Source organism: Lingula anatina, chromosome 6, assembly GCF_051362555.1.
Source record: "Lingula anatina isolate TDL-2025a chromosome 6, LinAna3.0, whole genome shotgun sequence".
Taxonomy (NCBI): Eukaryota; Metazoa; Brachiopoda; class Lingulata; order Lingulida; family Lingulidae; genus Lingula; species Lingula anatina.
Window position 1 is genome coordinate 24,280,439 of NC_141772.1, and position 11,564 is coordinate 24,292,002.

Here is an 11,564-nt window from a genome sequence, read left to right on the forward strand (position 1 = left end):
TTGAACAGTGACAGATTAAGCAGGCCGTAAACTCTCTCGGCCCAGCAAACTGTCAAATATCTAGCCACAGTTTATTCACAACTTCTTGGAAAGATTACAACAACTGGTAAAACAGATGTCTTTATAAACAAAGGCGCGTGGCGAAGAAAAGATAAGGAAAAAGAGTTGAGAGGGTAACATAGGGTATCGATTGTAATCTGAAAGAGTTAGCTTCGATAAGGGAATGTTACAGTAATTTAAGTAAATTTTAACACAATATTTAGTTTGGTAATAAGCGTAGGCCCACCGACCGTACTTTAGCCACCTAATCCGCGGCGCGTGCTGGCAATTTTTTATTGAGAGGAAACTAAAGTCAACAACATAATGCAATATTTAAACTCGACTGCCAATTAAAACAAAATCTTAATCTGCCAGATATTTATACAGTGGCATTGGACAACAGAGATCTCGAGACACTTTGCTCCTGCTCTCCACACGCAGCGAGAACAACAACAACGCGAAGCTGAAGTCACGTCTCCAGTGATGTTTTCTATCCACGCTGGGTGCCTAGGTCTGAGACGCTGCAAGAAGGAAGCCTGGCTTACGGACACACTTTCCAGCCCTACATGCAGTAACTAAATGATGTGACAGACAGGGTCCCTTCTGCTCCCCGCCTCCTCTCTCCTCTAATTCTTAATTTTTAAAAATTATTTTTATATTTCTTGACAAAATGCAATTCACCTTAAAAGGCTTTCTCAAAATACCATAGAAGTAGTAGATGACGAACAAAAATCATGCGCAATTTTAAATGTCTTTGATTTTTTTTCTGTTAAAACTGTCAATGCATTATGATAAATATTATTCCAAGTCGTATACAATTGAAATGTTAACATTAGCTTTTCAGCTATTCACTAACAGAAAATATTTAGCTGTGATACTAATAGTAAACGTAATAATAACAAGTACCACTAGTTTCTGCGACATTCAGTTTTCAATATAAATTACAAGTCTATCTTGATGTGTTAATATTACACATGCTGCACTTGTATTTGGGTCCTTCCCAGAGTTTAAGTAATAGATTTTACTCCACCCAACCTAACAGCTTGTCTTGGTTCGACCAGTCAATCATCCCAAAGTTTTGGCCTGGGATAAGAGAGAGATTTTATTACCATAACTTGTTGCGTTGAACCGGGGATATTAAGATTTTAATTTTCTCTGGGGTTAAAATAATTGATTCCGTCTGTTATAATCTACTGATCATCTACTGAAGGTTTTCTCGCTCGTCTACCAGGCTTCAAGTGGTTTGTTTCCATGTCGTTTTGTCAGAGCACTTGACACTTAATAAGTCAGCGTTTATAACTTACAACACTTCCTAATTTTTGTTTCAATATGTTGTATCTGAGAAGCATCCCGACCAATTAAAGTTATAATAATATTATAATATAAACTTGTCTGTCTTTCTCTGGCTTGTTCTTTTTTATTTAAAGTCGGAGGTTGCACTTCCCGGTCTGATAGAACAGAGGAAGCAGATACCAGATGTAGAAGAAGATAGATTGATAGTCTACGTGATAAGTCTTTCCATCACATGAATGATAATATCAAAACTGTTCTCTTATTACGGTAGTATTGCTATTTGTATCCCAACAGAAAAATTTATATCCATCAATTTGCTAGATTGGTGTTTATTCATCATTGGAGTATTCTTTGATGTTGTATTTACATTTAAATGTTTTTATTCGGCATAGAAAACAAATAATCCGCCAATTTTTGAGTTAATATTTCAATATTTTTATACAATATATCGGAAATTATTCCTTGAAACCATTTCAGGCCAAGCATTTGTCGCATTAAGAACGGTTGCTGTAGTCTGTGTAGGGCTAAGCTTATTACAACGGTATACTAGCATTTAATGAGCTTCATATATAGAACATGCAGAGAAAACAACTTGAAAATTGCTCAATAATGTTTTGGGATAAAAGCCTTCCTTTGTCAGGGTGCAGTAGGGCAGGGAGCTTTAAGCTTCTCTTACGTCCTAAAACCGAGATCATTTTAAACAGATCTAAGAGCACTTGAGGCTAACGGCGAGTTACTCCGGCGACTTCTAAGCCAGGTTCGTCGCGGGCACCTTGATGCCAGCTAATGACACGTAATGAGTCTCCATTTCTTTTTTTCTTGGCCACTGACAGCGATACATTTGAATCGATGCGGCGAATAAAACCGGCGGCGTACGCAAAGTTGCGCAAGCGTTCATTAAGGCCGCTCAGGTGCAGGTTAATGATTTCTCACCTAGTTGCGAGTAATTAGCCCCTATCTCACTACACGAGCTCTGGTCTTGAGTACTACTTCGAACAAGGTCATTAGTAGACCCTAATGTCCCTCCTCCATGGTTTGTTGTTGATCAAAAGAGTCGTTACAAATAATTTACTGATGATAAAGAAAGTTACAGGGTTCTCTCACCTTGGTGGGACTACTTCAAAGACTCGGTGTGACTTTCTTTTATTGTTTTGTATTTTTGATTTTATCATCATTGGACCATTAGTACATAGGTAAAGCACCTGCACGTATCTGTGCGGACTTTTGATCCAGGTATTTCGATAGAGATAGAGCGCAGTTTCCTGAGATAAAGGGATGATTCGAGTAAGATATTCAGTATGTGATAGTGCCGGGGTTATCAGTTGATATTCCCAATGTTATGTCACAATATGCATATCTCAGGAAACAATAGCCGGACTCACCCTGTACTTTGTAATTTTATTTTTCAAAACGTGATTTGTTGTGGATATTTTAGTAATTGGTCCCGTTTGATGTTGTTTCGGCGATATCCATTTATAACAGAAAATAGAGAAAATTGGATGAAGTAAAGTAGTTTAATTGCATGGATATTTTAACCTATTTTATTTTATTATTGTTTTTCACCCAAATTCTTGGGCACAACCTTTAAAGAAAAACTTAATGCGTAACTCACCCTGTCCATTTTTTTTATTTCAATTTTGGATTCACAGCCATAGATTAGTAAACTCGATTTTAGATTGGTATCTCTCAATATCTTGCTCGATCCAATGTGTAAGACCTCATTGGATGAGCTCTGTAAAAGATTCTGATTAATGTTAACACTGAGATAGTCGAACATACTTTTGAACCGTTTAGAGGAGATGATAATACTGATAAAATAAAGCACAAGAGATCGAAATATGATCATATGCCGAGAACACAGCAAATTTAAGTGCTTACTAGACGAATTCAGTTTTTACTTCTATTTCTAGCAGATTTTAAAACTGTGTTATGATGATAAAAGGATATGTACTTCAATATGTTTGGGAACATGAAGTATTATGGGGATCGATAGTTTTGTTTTTAATTTTAGCACAGAAGTAAATTGTTTGCTACAACCATTTTATGAACATTTTGCGCTTATTACCGAAAACGAATAATTGAATAAATGAATAAAATAAGAAAGTTCACTTCTATATTTGTATCGATGAACGCACAAGAGAAGGTGTTGCATTGTTCTACGTTTCTTCTATTATTTTACCAATTTTACTTCTATTATTTGTGCTGATTACCAAAAGAGAAAAACAAGAAGTGCCCTGATATCTATATATTAATGTACATACAAACAGAGAGGCTACACAATTGCTTCTGACTCTTTATAATGTCTACTTAAACAAATTACAAAACATACGATAAAGATGGTCTTCTGTTGTCAACATCTTCACATCGTGTGTTGATATTGTGGTACAAGATCTTATGCGATATTATGTACAGCGCTTGAAGGAGATATTTGACATCGTTAAACAGAAAATTGCATTAAGAATTGAAATATTGGACAAAAATAATTACAGTATGAATTAGGCACGATTTTTATGTCTCGAAACAGGACCCAAATTAAACGTGGGGATATTGCTGTTTTTACTGGTACACATGTGACGTTGTTGTAGATAATAATGCGTGTTTTTAAAACTTAAAAAATAAAGTAATTCATCAATTTTATCAGACAGACAAAACATTTTTCTTGCTGATTGCAAGATCCAAATAAGACGAAATTCTAAAGCACAGTTTATTTTGGTGCCTCGTTTGTGATTTTAAAACACGAATACTCGTCTTCTTGGGACTGCAAACCTCAGTGAATTAAGACTCGTAATTCTGACTCAATATGCAAGCGCAAGGTTAATTAAGAGACCGAGATCAGAACAAGACAAGCCCAATCCTAATTACCGTGCTAGCGCTGTATGATCACCAGGCACAGAATCATTAGCAGAACATGGCCACGGCTAATTCTATTTGGATGGTTGTAATGTCTTTTCCATTGGTCATTACTGTAACTTATTTCTGCATTATGTATTCTAGATAGTCGTGGAACAGGTGCCCGTGTACCGTGTGCTACCTCAAACTAAGGAATGTTAGTTTTTAAAGATTGTTCTTTTTTAAATCTGTGTGTTTATAAATGAGATTAATTTTAGCCTAATAACATTGGCTGTGCTACCTCACTGTGCTTCTGAATGAAAAATTCAATGTTTAATCTTGCCCTTACCTGCTGCGTGTATAAAGCAAAAATATCGGAGGACCACTTTATTTACAATATGTCAAACAATTTTCAGTCCATGGAAATACCAAACATAAAACAAAAGAAGTGCCAAAAATGAATTATCGCATCATCAAAAATAGCAAGCAAATAAAAAACTTGACAATGGACTTCGTGCTAGTTAAACAATAAGGAGCGTCATCGGGAGTGACATCCGACAGTTATAATAGACCAACATAACGACCCCTGCTTTACATAGACAAAAATTCTAGACTCCAAAATAGCACTTATAATTCATTTTTTAATCTTCGTCTCATTTTGGTTTGAAAGCAAGGTCGTGCACCTCTATCTACAAATTAAACTTTTATGAATGGGATGAGATTAGGGGCCGTTCTTCACCCTAATCCAAACATTGCCTATAATCATTGACTGGGAGTTTATTAAAAACGCGGAAAAGAAGTGGCATGAATATAAAATGACTCGTCCCCACACCGCAACCCACCGCGAGGCAGGCTATTGATATTAAAGAGGTGATTTTAAATAGAAAAGAAATATAACGTTTTTGGTTACGCTCTGGCGTTATCGAATTAACATCTCGTGTAATTTGAGCGAAAGCGTAAGATTTATAGGCTAAAAAGTGAATTTTGTTACGCCGTAGCCTGGTGTCGTAGACTTGGCGTCTGCAGAAGCCGCTGGTGCTGCATGCCTTTAACACAATAAAAGAGAACTTTTACGCCGTCTGCAGGAAGTCACTGGCGACGGAATTTAATTTTATGAAATTTTATAAATCCAGTTTAAATGAAAAGGCGTGCTCTTTTATTGCATGACCTGATTCAACCGAACCTTGCTGCCTTCAGACGGTTATTTTAAGTTATTTAAACGAAGATAGCGTTTCGTAGAAATGAAGTAGATAGTGTCATCTTTAAAATCCTAGCGTTTATGTCTTTTTTAAAACGTGGTCAAAATATTCTTGGTAGCTTTGAATTAATATTAGTTAGGCAGGCCAAATTACCTAACAGAAGGTGAGTGAATATTTCTTCAATATTTTATTTCGATTTTAAGTTTTTGACAATATGACCCATCCATCGTTATGGAGGAAATTGACGGAAAACAAGAAAAATGCCTGTAAGATCAAGTCGTCCGTAATAAAAAGAACAAGGAACATTACACGGTTTGCAGAAGGAAACTGTAGATATCTTTTAGCTTTTATTGATCACAAAACTAATTGTTTTAATCCATACATTGTGGAAGGAAATTGGAGGCAGAAAAATCAATTTTTATGACGTGTTGACAAACCACTTCTGCGTCTAATGAGTAAAGATGAACGCAGCGGTCAACTGATCACAGACAAACTAATACTGGTCGGAAACTAATCTGATCTTACCTGTTGATGAAAAGGAGATTGCGAAACATAAATCACCTAAAATGTAGTCGGTATTTTAACTTTTTACTTTGTTTATAATTATCATTGTCTCTCTTTCTTTTCGTTCTTTTGTGAAATTGCTTTCATCATGTTTTTAATATTAAAAAATTATGTACCTGAATACAACAGGGTAATTCTACTTGTTTGTTTCATGTTTGTTTGTGTTGTGTTTGTTATAAATATATATGTACTTTCTTTCACACAATGAGTATTGAGAATGCATTAAACTTTTTTACTCTTTTCGTATTAAAAGTGCATTGATGATTGCTAGAAACTGGCCCCGGTGGATGTACAATTTCATTCACTTGATAATGGATTATTTTAATAATTTGATAAAGTATTTTCCGTGCCTTCCACTTTCTCGGGTTATTCTTGTTTAGTGGGGTCCTTAACATAGCCGTCATATCAACAAGAAGGTTGGCTGTTGCCATTTAAATGTGAATAATATGTCATTGGCTTTGATAAGCATTTCAAATATTATTTTACACTGAGTGAAAAATGAGCTTTAAGAGATTGCGTGCACTGGTGTATCATACCATGTAACACCGATGATATAGTAGATAAATATTATATGCAACCTCTCTCTCTCTCTCTCTCTCTCTCTCTCAGCAGCCACTGTTCGACACAAGTGAGTAAATAAATAAAACATTAAGAAATATTACCCTTTTTCATCAGTCAAGCAGCAACCGAGGCTTTTAACACATTTGGATCGACAGCCCTCTTCAACCTTTTAGGAATGTCAAAAAAAAAAAAAAAAAAGAAAAAAGATGATAATTTTGAAAAGTTATTAACCCAGAATCTTCCTAGATAATGTAATGCCTTCTTACTTTCTAATTTTTTAGGAATCTGAGTGGGTTCCACGGCGACCTTACGGCTTTGTACAACATGACTTTCAGTTGAAGTTAATCATGTTTATTTCCGATGACAGTTTTGTCAAACATGTTAAATAGTCACCTCTGGTTTGGGCGTGTTTTAGTTCTAAACACTACCATTCCCGAGGCCGGCCTTTATGGATGTCTTAACCCTCTAACTCTTTCATTTACATGAACATAACATACTTTTTTTCATAAAAACGATAATTTAAACTTTGGGTGCACCATTCATTTCAGAAAACATGGAATACGTGAAGTTATCTGACATTCATTTTAAATGGCACTGAACCCGCTAAGTTTTGGGACGAATAGAATGGATTTTTGAATCAGTTAAAAAGGACCCCGTCGACCCGTAGCTTCAGAAAAAAATATTGCGGTTGAAATATCCTGCAGAAAATGCCCCTGTAAAATGTCGAGGTTGTTCTGTCGTCTGCGCCGAGCTTATTTTGTATATTAAATGATTTTTTGAGAGTTAAATGAATTTGTCATGGCATGCCAACTATGGAAACAATAGCTCTTGTGTTCCTCGGTTGGAAGAAAACTGCAGAATCCGCGGAGTGACGTTTTTGACACAAATCTGTCTTCTTGTGTTCAGTATTAAAACGTCAGGTATAACATGGCCTCTTCTTGTCAGTTTTAAGAATACCGCTGTGTTCATGTTCCGGCGTTTTTATAAGGGAAATATGTTTATTATTCACTGATAGTAACTCCTCGTCTGATAATACAGACAAGATTGGAAGTAATATTAATATCTGTAAAACGAAGATTACAACTAAAAGATTTTGATGATAGGCAGCTACACATCTTATACAAGAAATGCTATATATAAAAAAGGGAAGTCCGGCTATTTTTTTTCTATTTTTCTTATTTTTCTAAGTAAAGAGAAAATTTTCAATATCTGTGAATATTCATAGATTTAGTTGTAATTTCAACATGAATTATGCAAGAGACAGATAGTGGATTCAAGTTATCTTCTGGGATAAGGAAAGTGAGAGAGAAAGAACGGCGGAAAACATTCTGTAAATTAAGACAAAAAGATAAATGATTACAGCGTCAGCCTTCCTGTCTAAGTCCTATTGTTTAAGAGCCCAAGCGTTCTGGCGAAGTCACGGTCTCTAAGGTTCGCCAGCGTTGATGAAATTGAAAGATACAGGTAGCGCGATTTAATCTCGTCAATAAGTATCCCGTTATAAGTCTCAGGCCTGGAAGCTACAGTCCTACCGCCGGCCGGTAGCGTCCGTTATCTCCCACTGTATCGGCGAGGACGCTTTATCGCTGCTAATCAGGGCTCTAATTTCTAGTAGTAATTTATCAGAGATGAAACGAGTCGCTTTTATCATTGTTATCATGATAAGAAGAATAACAGGTATGCGAAATAAATAAATAAATAAATAAATAAATAAAACTTTATATTGATATTTATGTAAATATATGAAATAGGTCTACCTCTATAATACATAGCTTAACAAGATTTTAGCGCAATTTTTTAAGTCATGAAATTTTCTGTATTTTCTTGTAAGAGACTCAAATTATTACCAAGTGAAAGTTTTCAGACATACCTCTTAAGGGTGGTCCAGTCGCCCACAGAACACAGGTGAGTCAAGGCTGAAGACGAGAAGTTCAAGAAGTCAACGTATTATTAGAAAATTCAGTAGTCAAAAACAAGGAGTGAGTAACGTTTTTCAGGGGAGAGATCGGAAGGAAGCTGTCACTGTCCCCGAATTGTTTCACCTCAGCTACACGAGCAACTTGCAGCACGCTATCAGGCGGGATTTCCTCATAGTTTTCTCATGGCGAAGTTTATTATGAATAAGCACAGAGAGAGCAGTTTTATCACTTGTTTATTTACCTGTCCTACGCCTTCCAACTGTTCATTAATGCAATGTTCCCATATATCTGTTCACCTTCTAATAAAATTTTCAGTAGCAAAAACACTGCACGTAACATTTGACAAGTCAGACCCGAAACACGACAAATACGATTACCGAACAATAGTTAAAAAAAAAAAAAAAAAAAAAAAAAACCGGCACGTATATGAGTTAAGGGGTTCCAAGTTTACATATTTATTTATGTAGTTTAACATAGTTGATGTAAATACTTCACGTCTAAATATTGATTGTTTCTAACAATGTAATATTGAACCTTTGATAAGAGCAATTAACTTGTATAAGTATGAAATTGATATCTTTGTTGATACTGTTATATTTGTTCACATATATTTTCAAGCGTATATATATCAAAAAGGGTTTTCGGAGGGTATAATGAAAAGATCCAGTACTTTGTTGTGAATAGGACATAGAAACTACTGAAAATGAATGAAGTGCTGAAAAACAAGCGAGCGTAACTCTGAAATATCTTTCAAAGTTGATCTATCTGGAATTACGGAATCCACAAAGAAAATCAATTAAAAATATAGTTCAGAATATCCTTGCAGCGTGTAATACTAGTAGGTATATCGTGCAGCGATTCTGTCGTACTGATATTATAACTTCTATCTATGATCTTACAACCGGATAAGACGCCACAAACCCGGCTAGTGACACCTCATTTGTTTCCCGTACAACATGAAACTTCGCCTCAGCCACCGGACATCATTAGTTAAAAAACTACGTCTACAACCGCACCGTCAGACCTGTACAGGTGAGCCGTACTAGATTGACAACACGGAAATATGCCACATCTAGAACACGGATTATAGATTTAAAAGAAATTAACTTTCCCGTTTTCCAGGCCTGTCCGCGTCTTAGTTCATAGACAACAAATTTGATCGAAGAGAGCATGAGAGGGAGAAATGGATCGGAGTCAAATACGGCACTGTTACTGTTTTCTGTGTGCGTCAAAAAGACCACAGCCCCATCTTCCATTAACTCTTACAAGATTATCCAGTAGAAAAGTTTTGAAATATGTAAAAAACTAAAGTACATTATCTTACATAGTATGCCTAAAGAAAATAGTAGATATGCCTAATTAGATAAGTATCGCATTGTTTGAAATCTAAAAAAAAGAGCGAAAAGTGAGGGACAAAAGGATTAAATGATTAATAAATTTGAAGACAAAGAAAACTTCACACTTCACATTTCAAGGAAGGCAGGGAAAGAGAGTTTGGCATTTGAAGTAAAGCAGTGGGCGCGTCTTGCACGTGACTATATTGAAGGTCATGCCCATTTCATGTTGTATTCCAAATTTGTACATGGATGTAGCGTTCCTGCGGGGCCATTAATCAATGAATTTTCCTAATGTAGATATGTATATGGGAATGAAGGCGGCAGCTCATTAGCATGCACTACTGATTCCCCCCATTTTTTTCTTGTTGCGATATAAAGTATCAGGATTAAATGAATACATCATTCTAAGTAAACATTATTATCTCTTTGCTCTGTATACACTAATGTAATGTGATATCTATAAAATTATGCAATATATCATATCTTCAACTAAAAAATAAGGAAAATGTTTAAGTTTACGTAAAAAGGCGAAAAGACCACAAAGGAAACTCACTAAAAGTTTTTTTTTTTAATTTGCAAAATTCAAGTTTTAAATAATTGACCCTTAGATTTAAGCTCCGTCCAGGCGTCACGTGCTGTGCAGAGCTCGGGTAGGGTGTTCTATGTGACATATATCACAGTGGTGACATCTCAACCCCAGCGGCTCCAACACAAGATACCTCTCTACACGCCCTCCCCCAATACCTTCCTAATGTCACAGTTTTGGGACCTAAAAGTTCTCGACATCTCGGTTAGTATTATTATGACACGTAATAAAACGCATTTCGGCATGTTTTGCGGCCTTTAAGTCGACTTTTGGGGACTGTCGTTCCTAAGGGTTCAAATTCCCACGCACCCGCGGAGCGTACCTGCTTGAAAAATGGGTCTTCGTAACGCTAATATGTTTATAACGACCAACCAAGTAATAAAGAATACATATTTATAAGTGCAATGTCTTTATGACGGCTAACACGGACAAGCAAATATTGTATTATCAGTGAGAAAAATGGCCGAAACTTAATTGGGCAACAGTGGTTAAAGTCTGATGACCACCGCAAGATAAACGAGTCATTGTTTTAATGCCTCCGTCACGAAAGTTGTCGAGTATTTGACTTGCACAGGTGCTGAATTTAGGGATGAATCCTCCTCTCTAATTTCTGTAATAAACGCGCGTAATTGCATGTTGTAATACGGTCCGGTGTGAGAATATAACACTTGGATTATGCATATATTCTAGCCCTTTGAATCACAGTGTATCTCACTCATGTATCACCTATCTCCAACATCTACGGGATGTTTCATTTACTAACGGACAAGACCTAAAATATTATCACACGGACGTCTTTAAGCCCGTTGACGTTACGTGAAATCTAAAAAGTGATATATAAAAAAGACAAAAAGAAAACTTTTGGAATGTGTTCGTTTATCGATGGAATTTTTGAAAAATCATCGATTAAAATCAGAAATAAACTAAGAAGGCAACAGGGATATTTCGGCGATATCTTGGAAAGAAGTTAAACGTTTTACCTCAGCTAATTTCAAACCTTTCGTTCTCTCATTGCTCGTTATTTTTTCTTTCTGTCTTTTTTTGTCATGCAATATAGTGTTATTTTCGTATTCATTTCTATTTTCACAAATAAGGAGCATTTTTTAAAATCTCCACCCAGCGTAAGTAATGTCAAACTCTATTACAGTTAAACGAGACGATCAAACTGATACCACTGTGCCGGGAAGCTAATATTAAAACTTTGGAGCTATTCATTCAGAAATTGTGCAAATAAGGA